This window comes from Ranitomeya variabilis, chromosome 1, assembly GCF_051348905.1.
Source record: "Ranitomeya variabilis isolate aRanVar5 chromosome 1, aRanVar5.hap1, whole genome shotgun sequence".
NCBI classification, from domain to species: Eukaryota; Metazoa; Chordata; class Amphibia; order Anura; family Dendrobatidae; genus Ranitomeya; species Ranitomeya variabilis.
This window is the reverse complement of record NC_135232.1, coordinates 1,070,600,746-1,070,620,705: the sequence shown is the minus strand read 5'-3', so window position 1 is coordinate 1,070,620,705 and position 19,960 is coordinate 1,070,600,746.

The window sequence follows — 19,960 nt, the reverse complement described above, 5'->3', positions numbered from 1 at the left end:
GAGCAGGAGGATCAACCGAGGGAACAACGGGCAACACATATTTCCGCAATAAAGATCTATGGAAAACATTATGGATGGCAAAAGAGGCCGGAAGGGCCAAACGGAAAGACACCGGATTGATAATCTCAGAAATCCTATAAGGACCAATAAACTGAGGCTTAAACTTAGGGGAAGAAACAAGAAAGAAGCAAAACGCTGAGCCTCTTCCTGAGACAATACCAAATTGTCCACCACATGAGCCCAAATCTGCTGCAACCAGTCAACCACAGAATCCACACCAGGACAATCAGAAGGTTCAACTTGCCCCGAAGAAAAACGAGGATGAAAACCAAAATTACAAAAGAAGGGCGAAACCAAGGTAGCCGAACTAGCCCGATTATTAAGGGCAAACTCGGCCAATGGCAAGAAAGCCACCCAATTATCCTGATCAGCAGACACAAAGCATCTCAAATAAGTTTCCAAAGTCTGATTAGTTCGCTCTGTCTGGCCATTTGTCTGAGGATGAAATGCGGAAGAAAAAGACAAATCAATGCCCAGCCTAGCACAAAAGGCCCACCAAAACCTAGAAACAAACTGGGAACCTCTGTCGGACACAATATTCTCCAGAATACCGTGCAAACGAACCACATGCTGAAAAAACAACGGAACCAAATCAGAAGAGGAAGGCAATTTAGGCAAAGACACCAAATGAACCATCTTAGAAAACCGGTCACAAACCACCCAGATAACCGACATCCTCTGGGAAACCGGAAGATCTGAAATAAAATCCATAGAAATATGCGTCCAGGGCCTCTCAGGGACCGGCAAAGGCAAAAGCAACCCACTAGCACGGGAACAACAAGGCTTGGCCCGCGCACAAGTCCCACAGGACTGCACAAAAGAACGCACATCACGCGACAAAGAAGGCCACCAAAAGGACCTACCAACCAAATCTCTGGTACCAAAAATACCAGGATGGCCAGCCAACACAGAACAATGAACCTCAGAAATCACTCTACTAGTCCATCTATCAGGGACAAACAGTTTCCCCACTGGACAGCGGTCAGGTTTGTCAGCCTGAAATTCCTGCAGAACCCGTCGCAAATCAGGGGAAATGGCAGAAAGGACCACTTCTTCCTTCAGAATGCCGACCGGCTCGAATACCTCAGGAGAATCAGGCAAAAAACTCCTAGAGAGGGCATCAGCCTTAACATTCTTAGAACTCGGAAGATACGAGACCACGAAATCAAAACGGGAGAAAAACAGGGACCATCGAGCCTGTCTAGGATTCAGCCGTTTGGCAGATTCGAGGTAAATCAGATTTTTATGATCGGTCAAGACCACAATACGGTGCTTGGCTCCCTCAAGCCAATGTCACCATTCCTCAAATGCCCACTTCATAGCCAACAACTCCCGATTGCCGACATCATAATTGCGTTCAGCAGGTGAAAACTTACGGGAAAAGAAGGCACACGGTTTCATCAAGGAACCATAAGAATTCCTCTGAGACAAAACGGCCCCTGCCCCAATCTCAGAAGCGTCAACCTCAACCTGAAACAGAAGAGAAACATCTGGCTGACGCAACACCGGGGCAGAAGTAAATCGGCATTTAAGCTCCTGAAAGGCAGAAACAGCCACAGGGGACCAATTCGTTACATCATCACCTTTCTTCGTCAAATCGGTCAGGGGTTTAACCACACTGGAGAAGTTAGCAATGAAATGGCGATAAAAATTAGCAAAGCCCAAAAATTTCTGAAGGCTCTTCACAGATGTGGGCTGAATCCAATCATGAATGGCCTGAACCTTAACCGGATCCATCTCTATAGATGAGGGAGAAAAAATGAAGCCCAAAAAAGAAACCTTCTGCACTCCAAAGAGACACTTAGACCCCTTCACAAACAAAGCATTATCGCGATGGATCTGAAATACCATCCTGACCTGTTTCACATGAGACTCCCAATCATCGGAAAAAATTAAGATGTCATCCAAATATACGATCATGAATTTATCAAGATAATTCCGGAAGATATCATGCATGAAGGACTGAAAAACAGATGTAGCATTAGAGAGCCCGAATGGCATCACAAGGTATTCAAAATGGCCTTCGGGCGTATTAAACGCAGTTTTCCATTCGTCACCCTGCTTAATACGAACAAGATTATATGCCCCCCGAAGGTCAATTTTAGTAAACCAACTAGCCCCCTTAATCCTAGCAAACAAATCGGAAAGCAAAGGTAAAGGGTATTGAAACTTGACCGTGATCTTATTCAAGAGGCGATAATCAATACAGGGTCTCAAGGAGCCATCCTTCTTAGCAACAAAAAAAATCCCGCTCCCAACGGTGAAGAAGATGGCTGAATATGCCCTTTCTCCAAAGTCTCCTTAACATAACTCCGCATGGCAGTATGTTCCGGCACAGACAGGTTGAAAAGTCGGCCCTTAGGAAACTTACAGCCTGGAATCAAGTCAATAGCACAATCACAGTCCCTATGCTGTGGAAGGGAACTGGACTTGGGCTCATCGAATGCATCCTGAAAATCATACAAAAACTCTGGAACTTCAGAAGAGGAGGAAGAGGAAATTGACATCACAGGAACGTCATTATGAACCCCCTGACAACCCCAACTAGTCACAGACATAGACTTCCAATCCAACACAGGATTATGTATCTGCAACCATGGAAAACCAGCACAATAGCATCATGCAAATTATGCAACACCAGAAAACGACAATCTTCCTGATGGGCTGGCGCCATACACATGGTTACCTGTGTCCAAAACTGGGGTTTATTTTTAGCCAAAGGTGTAGCATCAATGCCCCTTAAAGGAATAGGGTTCTGCAAAGACTGCAAGGGGAAACCACAACGCCTGGCAAATTCAAAGTCCATTAAATTCAAAGCGGCGCCTGAGTCCACAAACGCCATGACAGAAAATGACGACAATGAGCAGATCAAGGTCACAGATAAGAGAAATTTAGGTTCTACAGTTCCGATGGTAACAGAAATAGCGATTCTCTTTGTACGCTTTGGGCAGACTGAAATGACATGAGAAGCATCGCCACAATAAAAACACAACCTATTCTGATGTCTGAATCCTTGTTGTTCCATTCTAGACAGAATCCTATCACACTGCATAGGCTCAGGCATCTGCTCTGAGGACAACGCCACAGCGCGCACAGTTCTGCGCTCCCGCAAGCGCCGATCAATCTGAATGGCCAGAGACATAGAATCACTTAGACCAACAGGCGTGGGAAACCCCACCATAACATCTGTAACAGATTCCGAAAGACCCTTTCTGAAAATAGCCGCCAAAGCATCCTCATTCCATCTAGTCAGCACAGACCATTTTCTAAATTTCTGACAATACAATTCTGCCGCTTCTTGACCCTGAGACAGGGCCAACAAGGTCTTCTCCGCTTGATCCACAGAATTTGGTTCATCATATAATAATTCTAGAGCCTGAAAAAAGGCATCTACATTATGCAAGGCCGGATTCCCAGATTCCAGGGAAAATGCCCAATCCTGAGGGTCGCCACGCAGCAGGGAGATGACAATTTTAACCTGCTGAATGGGATCACCAGAGGAACGAGGCTTCAGAGCAAAAAACAGTTTACAATTGTTTTTAAAACTCAAAAATTTGGACCTGTCCCCAAAAAACAAATCAGGAGTAGGAATCCTAGGCTCTAAAAGCGGAGTCTGAACAATATAATCAGAAATACCCTGTACCCTAGCAGCAAGCTGGTCTATACGAGAAACTAATCCCTGAACATCCATGCTAGCACAAGACTCCTCAGTCACCCAGAGGAAAAGAGGGAAGAAAAGACAAAGCAGGCTACAGAAAAAAAATGGCTCTTTCTTCCCTTCTTCTGAGATGCATTTAACTCATTGTCGGCCAGTTGTACTGTTATGATCCGGTGACCTTGGAGCCGCATGAGAGACTTTCTCAGGAGTAGGTGGTACCTGTACTGACCGCAAACCCTAAACTAACACTGCAACTAGAAGTAGCCGTGGGATGTACCTAACACGTCCTAGACACCTCGACACAGCCAGAGGACTAAATACCCCTATAGATGGAAATGGGAATTCTATCTTGCCTCAGAGCAGAAACCCCAAAGGATAGGCAGCCCCCCACAAATATTGACTGTGAGTATAAGAGGAAAGACACACGCAGGCAGAAAAACAGGATTTAGCAAAAGAGGCACTTCTAGCTAAACAGAAAAGGATAGGACAGAATTCTAAGCGGTCAGTATTAAAATCCTAAAAATATCCACAGCAGATAATACAAATAAACTACATCTAATGAAAGACATAGAAAGTATATCTGCATCTCCTGAGAATCCAGCATGACTGAAAAATCCAAACAAAGTCTAAGCTGGACAAAAACACAATGAATTGCACTGAATTGCAAAGCACACTGCATGTGTGCACAGAGACAAAAAACCAGACACTTATCTTAGCTGAATTGGCAGCAGGGCATGAGGAGCCAGAGAGAGATGCAATCCCTCCAAGTACAATGGACAACTGGCATGGACTCATGGATCCTGCACACCTAAATACCTAACAGAGCTGCAATCAGCAGAAACACCTGCCCGGATTACAACCCCAAGACAACTGCACTACCACCAAAAACCACCGGAGGGAGCCCAAGAGCTGAATTCACAACACCGGCCCCCACATACCGGCACCGGCGCCGGCACGCAGAGCCCCGGCCCTGGCATGCAGAGCCCCGGCACCGGCACGCAGAGCCCTGGCACCAGCACGCAGAGCCCCGGCGCCGGCACGCAGAGCCCTGGCACTGGCACGCAGAGCCCCGGCACTGGCACGCAGACACCGGAGCCGGCATACAGAGCCCCGGCACGCAGAGCCCCGGCACCGGCACGCAGACACCGCCGCCCACACAATCATGATCCCTGCCTAGCCCCGCCCGCCCCAAGCACAGCCCCACAGTCAGCCCCCAGCCCCGCCCACAGCACAGTCACTCTTGATGAGTGACTGCTGACTGTGCGGCTGGTTCATGCCTGCTGCTGACGTCACGTCAATTTCTAGAGTCTGGAAATTGACGTGACGTCGGCGGAAATAAGCGGTGGCTGCAGCCTGGGGATCACGTGACCCAGACTCAACCGCCGCTATAGCGCCACTCACAGGCAAAAACGGCAACAGAAGGTATTTGCACAATTCATCAGGGGCCACGGGGGGATACATTGGGGGGTTAATTGAAAGTAGTGGACAACCGCTTTAAGTTGGTGCCTCTCACAGTCACCTATGGGACCTACTTGCAATATCCCTTAAGTAAGGTGTTTAATGCTGCTTATCCCTCCCTGGCTTCCTTCAGGAAGCAATTTTTTTACATTATCAAAGAATATTTTAACACTAATACCACCTTTTCAAAACACACAAAATTTGCAAATTCAGAAAAGGCCACACACAGTGCCACAAACCTCCCTCATCCACCCCAAAATTGTCCTTGCTACAAACTATCAAGTAATCATTTGCTTTATCTATCAGCTTTTGTCTCAGTGTTTAGACCTTGCTTAGCAAAGCAACCAAATGGTTACCTTATAGAGATTCACATAAACTTATCAAGTAAAAATCCACTTAGTCTCCTTCAAGCTCTGAGCACTGTTAAATATAGGACAAGCTGATCCAACCACCAGTCCACCACTGCTTTTCCAAATGGTTAAAGAGGCTCTGTCTTCAGGTCAAAAACGAACAGTGTTTGCTCTTATTTTATTCCCGCTGCTACCAAGTATTCCATTTTTTGTTATCGAATCCGCCTTATGTTTCCCGAGATACAGGCCTATTTATTTAGTGCAAATCTTTTGGTCTTTACCGAGAGGGCTCAAATTACGCCACAGCACAAACACTGCCAAAAAAATCCAAAGACTGCCGAGTGCAGTGAATACCACTGGAAGGTAATGAGCGGCTCCGGAAGCAGATGCGGCCGGGAGACAGCAGGATGGGAGGACACGTCTCTGGACAAGTAAGTATAATATTTATAATCTTTATTATTATTTTTATTTCTTTCACAACCCTGGACTCAAACTGGACCCAAACTGTCACATGGGTTTCCCATGGAAACCCCTGTTAGGGACCTTGTAATCGAACACTATGTGTTCGGTACAGACCCAAACTTTACAGTTTGGGTTCGCCCATCCCTAGTCAGGAGGTGTCCGATTCCCCACTCCCTACCTTTAGGGCCTTCCTCTCCCTTTTCTTTCATTATATGCTGTTTCATCCTCTGGACTTACCCGTGTCCAAGCATGACATTGTGATCATTTGTGCATGTGTGAGCAGAGCTCTTTTTACATGATACTTTTAAAAGTTAGATTTTATCTATGATATTGTCTTCACCTATGATTGCATTCTCAGAGAAAGATTTGCAGCCACCACCACAAGTAGGAACAATCATCTTTATTGTAGCTGGGATTTTAAGATTACTGCCTCAATGATGTGACACGGCAGGTCTGCCATCTGTTCATGATATGACGTGAAGTCCTATTACTCACATGTTCCAATACCAATCACTGCAATTTGCCTCTTACCTAGCCAGTACCTTGTCTTATTGTGTCAAACTGCCAGGTAGGTACACAGTTCTATTGTATCTAGTGTCCATGCTTTCATCTAAGGCTCTAATTTGCTACTTAAGTGCCAGAACTCCTACTATGTTACTCAGTTCTGCTATATCACTATTCCAATTCTGTTGTTCTCCACTCACTACTCTAGTATTACTGCTTAGCTCAGCTATATCCAATTTTTCACTCTTCCAGTACTGCTGCTAAGCTCAGCTGTAACTTAACAAATCCCTACATTCCTGCCTTATGGAGCAGTATACACATCTTCATGCCTCACTTCATTATGGAAGTATTAAAACGTATTTAAAGTCATATTAATATGGAGGTGTAAAATGGGTTAATTGTTTCAAATCTTATTTCAATAAAATAAAAATGATAATTTTTAAAGAATGGAGCAAAGTACATTACAAGATTATGCCCAGCCCACTTAAAAGATTAAAATGAAATAAGTATCCTAGAAAGCTTTTTAGTTCCCATTATTTTAGTAAAAATTATCTAATTTTAGACATATGTCTATGTACTGAAGTATAAATTGCGATTTGGGATAGCATCAAGATATGTTAAAAATCTATCAGAAAAATATTTTATGGTTTTAAATTAATGAAATTGGGATATATAAACAATTATACTATAAATACCTCGAGCTGTATGCTCCAAATATAATAAAATATTTTGCAGGAAAGAGACTTTAGGAGCTTGAGAAATATACTTGTATATCTAATACTACAGTGAATAATCTCCTTGAAGAAGGGTGGCATTATTGAATTACAGACTCTACATAAAAAGGTTTTCTGAGCCTAAAAAAAACTAAACTAAAGGAAATGTTATTAAAAAGAAATTCCTACATACATGTAATTACTAAATTACAATAGTTTTGTCTAGAGAGGTAATCACTATAGAAATGGCAGCTGTCTTGTTTCACTTAAAAAGACCTGTACTAGAATGCTGGGACAGGGGACTGTGAGCATGTGCAGTAGGAAGTACTGCCTCCATCACATGTATCAAGATATGCTCCACTAATAATACTGGATATATAAGATCTGCTGAGTTAAGAGTAGGCTGCTCAAACTTCTGTGTGCCCTCTCTTTCTGAATAACAATATAAGTATATACAGGTCATAGAAGAGGAGCACCTCTGCACCTGCTTACAAGCATCTGTCCTAACATTCTAGGACAGTTTTTTTTCAGTAAAACAAGGTGGTGGCTACTTTTATTCTATAATATTTACCTTTCTAGAAAAATGATTGTGATTTGTTAATTAAATGTAAGTAGGAAAATATAATGACATTTCCTTTAGATATTTTTTTTCTATTCCTGCAGAACCCCTTTAACCAATGTTAGTACAGCAATTTATATAGGTAATTTAAAGTTCTGCTGCAAATAAAACTTTTTCTAGTTTTATTGCCTCTTGGCTTCAGATAAGGATGTTATTCATCTTTATACATTGTGACTTGCCAGTGTACCTTCTCTTGGGGTTCATTTATGTTTCTGGCCATAGTCAGATTTCTAAATGTATGGGTACTTGGCCCTGTTTGTTATATGGTGCATAAACTCAGTGCTATACAGTTAAGTCCATATATATTTGGACAGAGACAACATTTTTCTAATTTTGGTTATAGACATTACCACAATGAATTTTAAACAAAACAATTCAGATGCAATTAAAGTTCAGACTTTCAGCCTTCATTTGAGGGCATCCACATTAAAATTGGATGAAGGGTTTAGGAGTTTCAGCTCCTTAACATGTGCCAGCCTGTTTTTAAAGGGACCAAAAGTAATTGGACAATTCTCCGCAAGGCTATTTCACGGACAGGAGTGGGCAGTCCCTTTGTTTTGTCATTCTCAATTAAGCAGATAAAAGGCCTGGAGTTGATTTGAGGTGTGTGGTGCTTGCTTTTGGAAGATTTTGCTGTGAAGTAAACATGCGGTCAAAGGAGCTCTCCATGCAGGTGAAACAAGACATCCTTAAGCTGCGAAAACAGAAAATCCCATCCGAGAAATTGCTACAATAATAGGAGTGGCAAAATCTACAGTTTGGTACATCCCAAGAAAGAAAGAAAGAAAGAAAGAAAGAAAGAAAGAAAGCACTGGTGAACTCATCAATGCAAAAAGACCTGGGCGCCCATGCATGACAACAGTGGTGGATGATCGCAGAATAATCTCCATGGTGAAGAGAAACCCCTTCACAACAGCCAACCAAGTGAACAACACTCTGCAGGAGGTAGGCGTATCAATATCCAAATCTACCATAAAGAGAAGACTGCATGAAAGTAAATACAGAGGGTTCACTGCACGGTGCAAGCCACTCATATGCATCAAGAATAAAAAAGCTAGACTGGACTTTGCTAAAAACATCTAAAAAAGCCAGCACAGTTCAGGAAGAACATTCTTTGGACAGCTGAAACCAAGATTAACCTCTACCAGAATGATGGAAAGAGAAAAGTATGGCAAAGGCGTGGTACAGCTCACGATCCAAAGCATACCACATCATCTGTAGAACACGGTGGAGGCAGTGTGATGGCTTGGGCATGCATGGCTGCCAGTGGCACTGGGTCACTAGTGTTTATTGATGATGTGACACAGGACAGAAGCAGCTGAATGAATTCTGAGGTATTCAGAGCCATACTATGTGCTCAGATCCAGCCAAATGCAGCCAAACTGATTGGTTAATGTTTCATACTACAGATGGACAATGACCCAAAACATAAAGCCAAAGCAACCCAGGAGTTTATTAAAGCAAAGAAGTGGAATATTCTTGAATGGCCAAGTCAGTCACCTGATCTCAACCCAATTGAGCATGCATTTCACTTGTTAAAGACTAAACTTCAGACAGAAAGGCCCACAAACAAACAGCAACTGAAAACCACCGCAGTGAAGGCCTGGCAGAGCATCAAAAAGGAGGAACCACAGCATCTGGTGATGTCCATGAGTTCAAGACTTCAGGCAGTCATTGCCAACAAAGGGTTTTCAACCAAGTACTAGAAATAAACATTTTATTTACAATTATTTAATCTATCCAATTACTTTTGGTCCCTTTAAAAACAGGGTGGCACATGTTAAGGAGCTGAAAATCCTAAACCCTTCATCCAATTTTAATGTGGATATCCTCAAATAAAAGCTGAAAGTCTGAACTTCAACTGCATCTGAATTGTTTAGTTTAAAATTCATTGTGGAAATGTCTATAACCAAAATTAGAAAAATGTTTTCTCTGTCCAAATATATATGGACGTTACTGTATACTGTGATTGATCACAGAACCTCCTTATCATGTGACAGAAATTTTGTCCTGTGCACTGTGGTTAGGTATTTGGATTGGGGTTTTCTGAGTGTTAAAGATTTATGTCTTACATTTTCCTTTTAATCCATGTATTTTAATCATGTCTACCTTGGTAAATTAATAAAAGATTTGTACTATTATTGAACCTTCTAATTTTTTTTAATACCTCAAGCTCTATGCTTAAAGTTTATTAAAATATTTTGCAGTCAAGAAAATTTAGATATTTGAGAAATATACTTGTACATCTAACACCTGGAACAGTAATCTCCCCAAAGAAGGATGGCTTTATTGAATTACAGACTCTACTTAACCAACGTTAGTATAGCAATTTATATAGGTAATTTAAATTACTGCGGCCATTAAAACTTTTTTTCTACTTTGTTTGCTGCTCATTAAATCTTCATTTACAATGTGCAGCTTTACCTAATTTAAAATTCATCTGGTAATTATTCACTCATTCATTTAAAATTGATTTCTCTTCCAAAAAGTGATTAATTTTCTTAACCTGGAAACTATTGATTGAATTAAAGACAGAAGTCACATTCAACAAGGAATAAAATCTAACAATTAATATACTAATATGTAAAAACTAAAACCTTAAAAAAAACGTAACCTATTAGTATCAACATTATTTTTCATTGCCAACCAGTTTATGATTTTATGATTACTTGTTTCATACAAATTTTCATAAACATGTAGCAGAAGATCTAATTACACATCAATCATTTGATTTGATATAAACTTTCTCACCTTAATTGTACAACAGAATTTAATTAATTTGTATCTACAATTTAAAATATGCTTTAGATGTAGTCGTCCTTTAATAAGTTTCTGAAACTACCCAAATCATGAAATAATGTTCTAGACATTTGCAAATCTTAATGTTTTTTAGTATCGTCACACTAAATATTACATTAGTTAGACAATTCCTTTCAAATACTTTTATGGAAGTCCTAGCTACAATCGACTCAGGTTAAAAGGATTGTCTAAAGTATGAACCATAATAAAAGGCTATAATTTTTCAAGAAATTGAACCACGCTTGTTCACATTATATAGTTTATTCCCAATACTAAATTAAAGGGATTTTCCAAAAATTCAAAGTTATCCTGTTTACATGGGATATAAGATAACTTTGTGAGAGAACAGATTTCTTCTTGTGTCTGTGGGCTCCATCTTGTCATATGCCTACTGTGTCATGGTGGTCAAATAATGCTCCAATACAGAGAAGTTTCACATTTCTACTCATACCTCTAAAGCTCATATTGGCTTATATTTCTGAGGAAACTTTTTCCTTTGTGACACTATTTAGGTAGCTTATGTGTGCTAATAAGCCAGAAATCATGGGTACACCATAGAAGGTTGTGCTTTAATTGCTTTCCCAAGCGCTTGTAAAGCAAATCTAATCATTTGGAGTTTTAGTTTAATAGAAGAGAGTGTATTTTGCTCACAGTGGTTGATCACTGGGAATCCAACCTCTGTAACTCCTAGCAATCCTGGCAAAGGGGCTTTGGAAGCCCAATTATGGTGCATTGTAAATCCCTTTTCTTGAATGGTAGAGAAGAGTGAAGGCCCACTCCTTTTATTATCTATGGAGCTCTTGGATAAAGCCAAGTACAGCATTATAGCTTGATGAAGAATAGGCAAAGCATCTGCACAACTGCTCTACTCCAGACAGGGCTCTACAGTGCCCCAAGTACAGGATCGCTGGGGGTCCAGGCAGTCAGACCCCAAGCAATTCTGAGAATAGAGCTCCAGAGCACTGAAAATGAGACACTTTACAGCCCTTCTCTTTAGTGGAGCAGATGTGTACACAATCAATATCTGCGACATTCACTTTCAATAGGACTACAGGAGAAAGTTGATGCAACTTTTCTCTGTTCAAGGTGAGGCTCTGCATTACCCAGTTCTCTTGATTCTGGAGCATAATTCTCTGAATAGTTTAGGATCTCACTGGTTGAACCACCAGCAAACAGCAAGTACAATGCAGCTTTTGTTCTTCTGAGTGCTCCTGTATTCTCTATGAGAGATTTACTGACAGATATATCTGGTGGCAGCTTATCTCTTTGAGAGCAATAGGATAGGAAGTCAGAAATTAAACATACTGGATCCTAATTTCCCCTGACACAATAAACTTTGGGAAATTTGTTGGCCCTCATAGACATGACACTATTATCCAACCCCATCACTATTAGCAGATTCAAGTGACTTAGTCAAATAAACATGGGAACTTTATACTATATCCAATGAATAAAGGGTAATGTGATATTTTGATAAAACACATTTTAATAACACTGACTTCTCATATTATCTCATGCATGGCTAATACACAACAAAACAACTCTGCATGTCTCTTTTAATGAAAGTTATTGTAATGTGTAAACTACTGCAATCAGTGAAAGAAAAAAAGTAGTTTTTTAATGTTGTTGTATTTTTTCAGAGTATAATGAGCCTTAGTATATCCGATCAGGTGTTGAAAGTTTTTGAAATGTGCAACCTTACATTTACTTATCAAAAAATGATGAGAGAAAATAATTATGCAAAAATATATTCTGTCAAATTAGCTATAGGTATTGAAAGCTCACGTGGATCCTCAAGGTATTTGCAAACTTACTTTTAAATGCATTGAATGAAAGGGATTCTCAACATCAGTCAAGTAACTTAAAGAGCATAGCTGATGTATTAAATGTATTCTAACTTGACATAGAAAAAAGATATCGAGTTAATGAGAAATATTTCTTCTCTTTTTTTTGCTATGTAAGGCTCATCTCAGGATAGTACAATAGCTACAAGGGAAAATTATGCTTGGTAAGCAAGTTCTCTTTAATTAAAAAAAGTTAAAGCATCAAACTCTACAGAAATTAATTTAATTACAGACACTTGATTAATTTAAAACATAGTGTTTGGTGATCTGGATTGATCCCATCTGCCAACAAAATTACTTCACATATAACATGTAGTTAGATAGATAAATAGGCAAATAGATTAAAAAAAGTGCCATATCGAAATGAATTTGCCTTGTTGAAGTATTTAAAATGAGTCTAAACTGTAATTAAACAGTTCACATCTACATACATCATAAACTTTTTCTTCATATTTCATACATTTACATTCTGGTGAGTGTTTTTTTAGGGATAAATATGTGGGGTTGACATTATTGATTCCACAGTTGTCCCTATTGACACATTTGTCTGCCTCTTCATTGGGCTTCAGTAAGCGACTCTCAACCCTCATCAGTTGCCATAGTTGTTGTGAATTAGACTTTTTTGGCTCCCTCTTGTGGTCACTAGTGATATGACTCTGGGATTGTCTTTTCTCAGTTTGGCACCCACCTGGGTCGTTAGTCCAGGGGTGTTGCTATATAAACTTCCTGGATTCTTAGTCCAGTGCCTGGCATCGTTGTAATCAGTCCTTTCTGTTTGCTCCTGTCTGCTGGTCCTGGTTCTTGCAAAATTAAGCTAAGTCCTGCTTCCTTGTTTTTTGGTTATTTGCATTGCTTTTGTTTTCTGTCCAGCTTGTACTAAATGTGATTCCTGATTTAGCTGGAAGCTCTAGGGGGCTGGTATTCTCCCCCCGGGCCATTAGACGGTTCGGGAGTTCTTGAATATCCAGCGTGGAAATTTTGATAGGGTTTTTGCTGACCGTATAAGTCATCTTACTATATTCTGCTATTAGTCAGTGGGCCTCTCTTTGCTAAATACCTAGCTCATTCTTACGTTTGTCTTTTCTTCTTACCTCACCGTTATTATTTGTTGGGGGCTTGTATCCAACTTTTGGGGTCTTTTCTCTGGAGGCAAGAAAGGTCTATCTTTTTCCCTTCTAGGGTTAGTTAGTTCTCCGGCTGGCGCGAGATGTCTAGAACCAACGTAGGCACGTTCCCCGGCTGCTGCTATTTGTGGTGCTAGGATTAGATATACGGTTAGCCCAGTTACCACTGCCCTATGAGCTGTTTTTTAGTGTTTGCAGACTTAGTATTTATTTCTGAGACCCTCTGCCATTGGGGTCATAACAGTATGCCAGGCCACCATTGAATGTTTAATGCATTGCAGAAGTGGGATAATAAGAAAGGAAATTCTGAGTTTTTTTTTTTTTTCCTCTCTTTGTTCCTCCCCTTTACCTCTGAGTGGTTTGTGCTTGCTGCAGACATGAATGTCCAGACCTTGATTACAAGTGTGGACCAGCTTGCTGCTCGTGTGCAGGGCATACAAGATTTTGTTACCAGTAGTCCTATGTCTGAACCTAAACTACCTATTCCTGAACTGTTCTCTGGAGATCGATTTAAGTTTTGGAATTTCAGGAATAATTGTAAATTGTTTCTATCTCTGAGACCCCGTTCATCTGGAGACTCAGCTCAGCAAGTTAAAATTGTTATCTCTTTTTTACGGGGCGACCCTCAGGATTGGGCTTTCTCGCTAGCGCCAGGAGATCCGGCATTGGCAAATATTGATGCGTTTTTTCTGGCGCTCGGATTGCTTTACGAGGAACCCAATCTTGAAGTTCAGGCAGAAAAAGCCTTGCTGGCTATTTCTCAGGGCCAGGATGAAGCTGAAGTGTATTGCCAAAAATTTCGGAAATGGTCCGTGCTTACTCAGTGGAATGAGTGTGCTCTGGCCGCAAATTTCAGAAATGGCCTTTCTGAAGCCATTAAGAATGTGATGGTGGGTTTCTCCATTCCTACAAGTCTGAATGATTCCATGGCGCTGGCTATTCAAATTGACCGGCGTTTGCGGGAGCGCAAAGCCGCTAATCCTCTGGTGGTGTTGTCTGAACAAACACCTGATTTAATGCAATGTGATAGAATTAAGACTAGAAATGAACGGAAAAATCATAGACGTCAGAATGGGTTGTGTTTTTACTGTGGTGATTCTACACATGTTATATCAGCATGCTCTAAACGCCTAACAAGGGTTGTTAGTCCTGTCGCCATTGGTAGTTTGCAACCTAAAATTATTTTGTCTGTGACTTTAATTTGCTCATTGTCTTCCTACCCTGTTATGGCGTTTGTGGATTCAGGTGCTGCCCTGAGTCTTATGGATCTGTCATTTGCCAAGCGCTGTGGTTTTGTTCTTGAACCGTTGGTAAATCCTATTCCTCTTAGAGGTATTGATGCTACACCATTGGCGGAAAATAAACCGCAGTTTTGGACGCAGGTAACCATGTGCATGACTCCTGAACATCGGGAGGTGATTCGTTTTCTTGTTCTGCATAAGATGCATGATTTGGTCGTTTTGGGTCTGCCATGGTTACAGACCCATAATCCAGTCTTGGATTGGAAGGCAATGTCTGTGTCAAGTTGGGGCTGTCAGGGAATTCATGGTGATTCCCCGCCGGTGTCTATTGCTTCCTCTACTCCTTCGGAAGTTCCTGAGTATTTGTCTGATTATCAGGATGTATTCAGCGAGTCCAGGTCCAGTGCTCTGCCTCCTCATAGGGACTGTGACTGCGCCATAGATTTGATTCCAGGTAGTAAATTTCCTAAGGGAAGACTATTTAATCTGTCTGCACCTGAGCATACCGCAATGCGTTCGTATATCAGGGAGTCTCTGGAGAAAGGGCATATCCGTCCATCCTCTTCCCCTCTTGGTGCGGGATTCTTTTTTGTGGCCAAGAAGGACGGATCTTTGAGACCTTGTATTGACTATCGGCTTCTGAATAAAATCACTGTTAAATTTCAGTATCCTTTGCCTCTTTTGTCGTACTTGTTTGCCCGGATTAAAGGTGCCAAGTGGTTCACCAAGATAGATCTTCGTGGTGCGTACAACCTTGTGCGCATTAAGCAAGGAGATGAATGGAAGACTGCATTTAATACGCCCGAAGGTCATTTTGAGTACTTGGTGATGCCTTTTGGGCTCTCTAATGCTCCCTCAGTGTTTCAGTCCTTTATGCATGATATTTTCCGGAAGTATCTGGATAAATTTATAATTGTTTATCTGGATGATATTCTGGTTTTCTCTGATGATTGGGACTCACATGTAGAGCAGGTCAGGATGGTGTTTCAGGTTTTGCGTGAGAATTCTTTGTTTGTTAAGGGCTCAAAGTGTCTCTTTGGAGTACAGAAGGTTCCCTTTTTGGGTTTTATTTTTTCCCCTTCTGCAGTGGAGATGGACCCAGTCAAGGTCCGAGCTATTCATGATTGGACTCAACCCACGTCAGTTAAGAGTCTTCAGAATTTCTTGGGTTTTGCTAACTTCTACCGTCGTTTTATCGCAAATTTTTCTAGCGTTGTTAAACCTTTGACGGATATGACCAAGAAAGGTTCTGATGTTGCTAACTGGGCTCCTGCAGCCGTGGAAGCTTTCCAAGAGTTGAAGTGCCGGTTTACTTCAGCGCCTGTTTTGTGCCAGCCTGATGTCTCACTTCCCTTTCAGGTGGAAGTGGATGCTTCTGAGATTGGGGCAGGGGCCGTTTTGTCGCAGAGAGGCCCTGGTTGCTCGGTAATGAGACCATGTGCTTTCTTCTCTAGGAAGTTTTCGCCTGCTGAGCGGAATTATGATGTTGGCAATCGGGAGTTGCTGGCCATGAAGTGGGCATTTGAGGAGTGGCGTCATTGGCTCGAGGGTGCTAAGCATCGTGTGGTGGTCTTGACTGATCACAAGAATCTGATGTATCTCGAGTCTGCTAAACGCCTGAATCCTAGACAGGCCCGTTGGTCATTGTTTTTCTCCCGTTTTGACTTTGTGGTCTCGTATTTACCAGGTTCAAAGAATGTGAAGGCTGATGCTCTTTCAAGGAGCTTTGTGCCTGACTCTCCTGGAGTCGCAGAACCAGTTAGTATTCTTAAAGAGGGAGTAATCTTGTTGGCCATTTCTCCGGATTTGCGACGTGTGTTGCAGAGATTTCAGGCTGGTAGACCTGACTCTTGTCCACCTGACAGACTGTTTGTTCCTGATAAGTGGACCAGCAGAGTCATTTCCGAGGTTCATTCCTCGGTGTTGGCAGGGCATCTGGGGATTTTTGGCACCAGAGATTTGGTGGCTAGGTCCTTTTGGTGGCCTTCCTTGTCACGGGATGTGCGGTCATTTGTGCAGTCCTGTGGGACTTGTGCTCGGGCTAAGCCTTGCTGTTCTCGTGCCAGCGGCTTGCTCTTGCCCTTGCCTGTCCCGAAGAGGCCTTGGACACACATTTCCATGGATTTCATTTCAGATCTTCCAGTGTCTCAAGGAATGTCTGTCATCTGGGTGGTATGTGATCGCTTTTCCAAGATGGTCCATTTGGTATCTTTGCCTAAACTGCCTTCCTCTTCCGATCTGGTTCCCTTGTTCTTTCAGAATGTGGTTCGTTTGCACGGCATTCCTGAGAATATCGTGTCTGACAGAGGATCCCAGTTTGTTTCCAGGTTCTGGCGATCCTTTTGTGCTAAGATGGGCATTGATTTGTCGTTTTTCTTTGCCTTTCATCCTCAAACTAATGGACAAATGGAGCGAACTAATCAGACTCTGGAGGCTTATTTGAGGTGTTTTGTTTCTGCAGATCAGGATGATTGGGTGACCTTCTTGCCATTGGCTGAGTTTGCCCTTAATAATCGGGCTAGTTCCGCCACCTTGGTTTCGCCTTTTTTTTGCAACTCTGGTTTCCATCCTCGTTTTTCCTCGGGACATGTGGAGTCTTCTGACTGTCCTGGGGTGGATTCCGTGGTGGATAGGTTGCAGCAGATCTGGAATCATGTGGTGGACAACTTAAAGTTGTCGCAGGAGAAGGCTCAGCGTTTTGCCAACCGCCGCCGCGGTGTGGGTCCCCGACTTCGTGTTGGTGATTTGGTATGGCTGTCTTCTTGATTTGTTCCTATGAAGGTCTCCTCTCCTAAATTTAAGCCTCGCTTCATCGGTCCTTACAAGATATTGGAAATCCTTAATCCTGTGTCCTTTCGCTTGTATCTTCCGGTGTCGTTTGCCATTCACAACGTGTTCCATAGGTCTTTGTTGCGGCGGTACGTTGTACCTGTGGTTCCTTCTGTTGAGCCTCCTGCTCCGGTGTTGGTTGAGGGCGAGTTGGAGTACGTGGTGGAGAAGATCTTGGATTCTCGTCTCTCCAGGCAGAGGCTTCAGTATCTGGTCAAGTGGAAGGGCTATGGTCAGGAGGATAATTCCTGGGTGGTTGCCTCTGATGTGCATGCGGCCGATTTAGTTCGTGCCTTTCACGCTGCTCATCCTGATCGCCCTGGTGGTCTTGGTGAGGGTTCGGTGACCCCTCCTTAAAGGGGGGGTACTGTTGTGAATTAGACTTTTTTGGCTCCCTCTTGTGGTCACTAGTGATATGACTCTGGGATTGTCTTTTCTCAGTTTGGCACCCACCTGGGTCGTTAGTCCAGGGGTGTTGCTATATAAACTTCCTGGATTCTTAGTCCAGTGCCTGGCATCGTTGTAATCAGTCCTTTCTGTTTGCTCCTGTCTGCTGGTCCTGGTTCTTGCAAAATTAAGCTAAGTCCTGCTTCCTTGTTTTTTGGTTATTTGCATTGCTTTTGTTTTCTGTCCAGCTTGTACTAAATGTGATTCCTGATTTAGCTGGAAGCTCTAGGGGGCTGGTATTCTCCCCCCGGGCCGTTAGACGGTTCGGGGGTTCTTGAATATCCAGCGTGGAAATTTTGATAGGGTTTTTGCTGACCGTATAAGTCATCTTACTATATTCTGCTATTAGTCAGTGGGCCTCTCTTTGCTAAATACCTAGCTCATTCTTACGTTTGTCTTTTCTTCTTACCTCACCGTTATTATTTGTTGGGGGCTTGTATCCAACTTTTGGGGTCTTTTCTCTGGAGGCAAGAAAGGTCCTTCTTTTTCCCTTCTAGGGTTAGTTAGTTCTCCGGCTGGCGCGAGATGTCTAGAACCAACATAGGCACGTTCCCCGGCTGCTGCTATTTGTGGTGCTAGGATTAGATATACGGTTAGCCCAGTTACCACTGACCTATGAGCTGGTTTTTTGTGTTTGCAGACTTAGTATTTATTTCTGAGACCCTCTGCCATTGGGGTCATAACACATAGTGGAGCGCAAAGTAAAAAGTTTGACTGCTGCTGCATGATAAAGTGTCTCATACAAATGTCCAACATATGTATCATCAAATTCCAGTATGTTGCTACTTCACTTATCAGATAGTGCTCTGGGAGACCATTTTATTTTTGCAAAGTCAAAAGACCATGTGTTAGGGGTCAAGTTCTCACCTCTGCACAGGGGAAATCTCGGGCCATCTCCGCTGCGGTCTCCCATACTTCTTCTGCCACAGTGGAGCCTGCTCAGTGGAGACGTCAGTCCCAGCGTCTCGCTCAGTCTGACTCTGTGCAAAGGGTTACTGCTGCTTTTCCAGCTTCTGCCATTGAAGACAGTGCTGGGCAGCGGCAAGCAGACGCTTTTGGGACTAAGTCCTGCTTTTCCTCTTCTGAACATGCCCAGGGCAAGATCTCCCATTGGAGATCGAGGGTCACATACTCAGATACTGCAGCAGATTCCATTGGTCCTCCAGGAAGATCCTGAAGGTGCTCAACTTGTGTGGCAGCCTCCCATTGGTCCTTCTGGGAAGGTCCTGTACATGCTGGAGCTATAAAAGGTTTGCATGACAGCACGGCCATGCGCTAGTGTACATTTGTATACGTGTGTGTGTTGATGAGTGCTAATCTTTCTTTAAAATCCCCTCCCTTGTGTATGACTGTTCGTATATGGTGTATGGCTGCTATCTAGCACCCGGCTGAACTGTCAGCATTATAACACACTAAACAGCGTCTACTGCTGTGACCGCCAGTGCGGCGCCACGTGCCATTAGAGAGCTTCCTTAGCCCAAGTCTGGGTGGTTAGTGGCGTCCGCCAGTACTGCACAGCTCGCACTCTTGTGCTCAAAACTATTATTTCAGTTTGTCTCTTACACCCAGTAGCGGTGTAGAGCACAAGTAGTCTAGATGGACTCAAATCCCGAGTCTTGAGTTCGGTGACTCCTTGCTTGTGCTCTCTATGCGGTACCACGGCCCTGTGACTTAACAGAGTTCGCTTCCACCGCCATATAGCGCTGCCATTTGCTAGCAGCAGGCTCTCTCCTGCACGGTGGACCCCGGACTGCGAACGCACCTAATAACATCTCACTATTTAATTGGTGCGTTCCGCCAGTCCTAACACCGTGTTTTGCCACGAATGATCACTTAAAATTAGTTGACACTT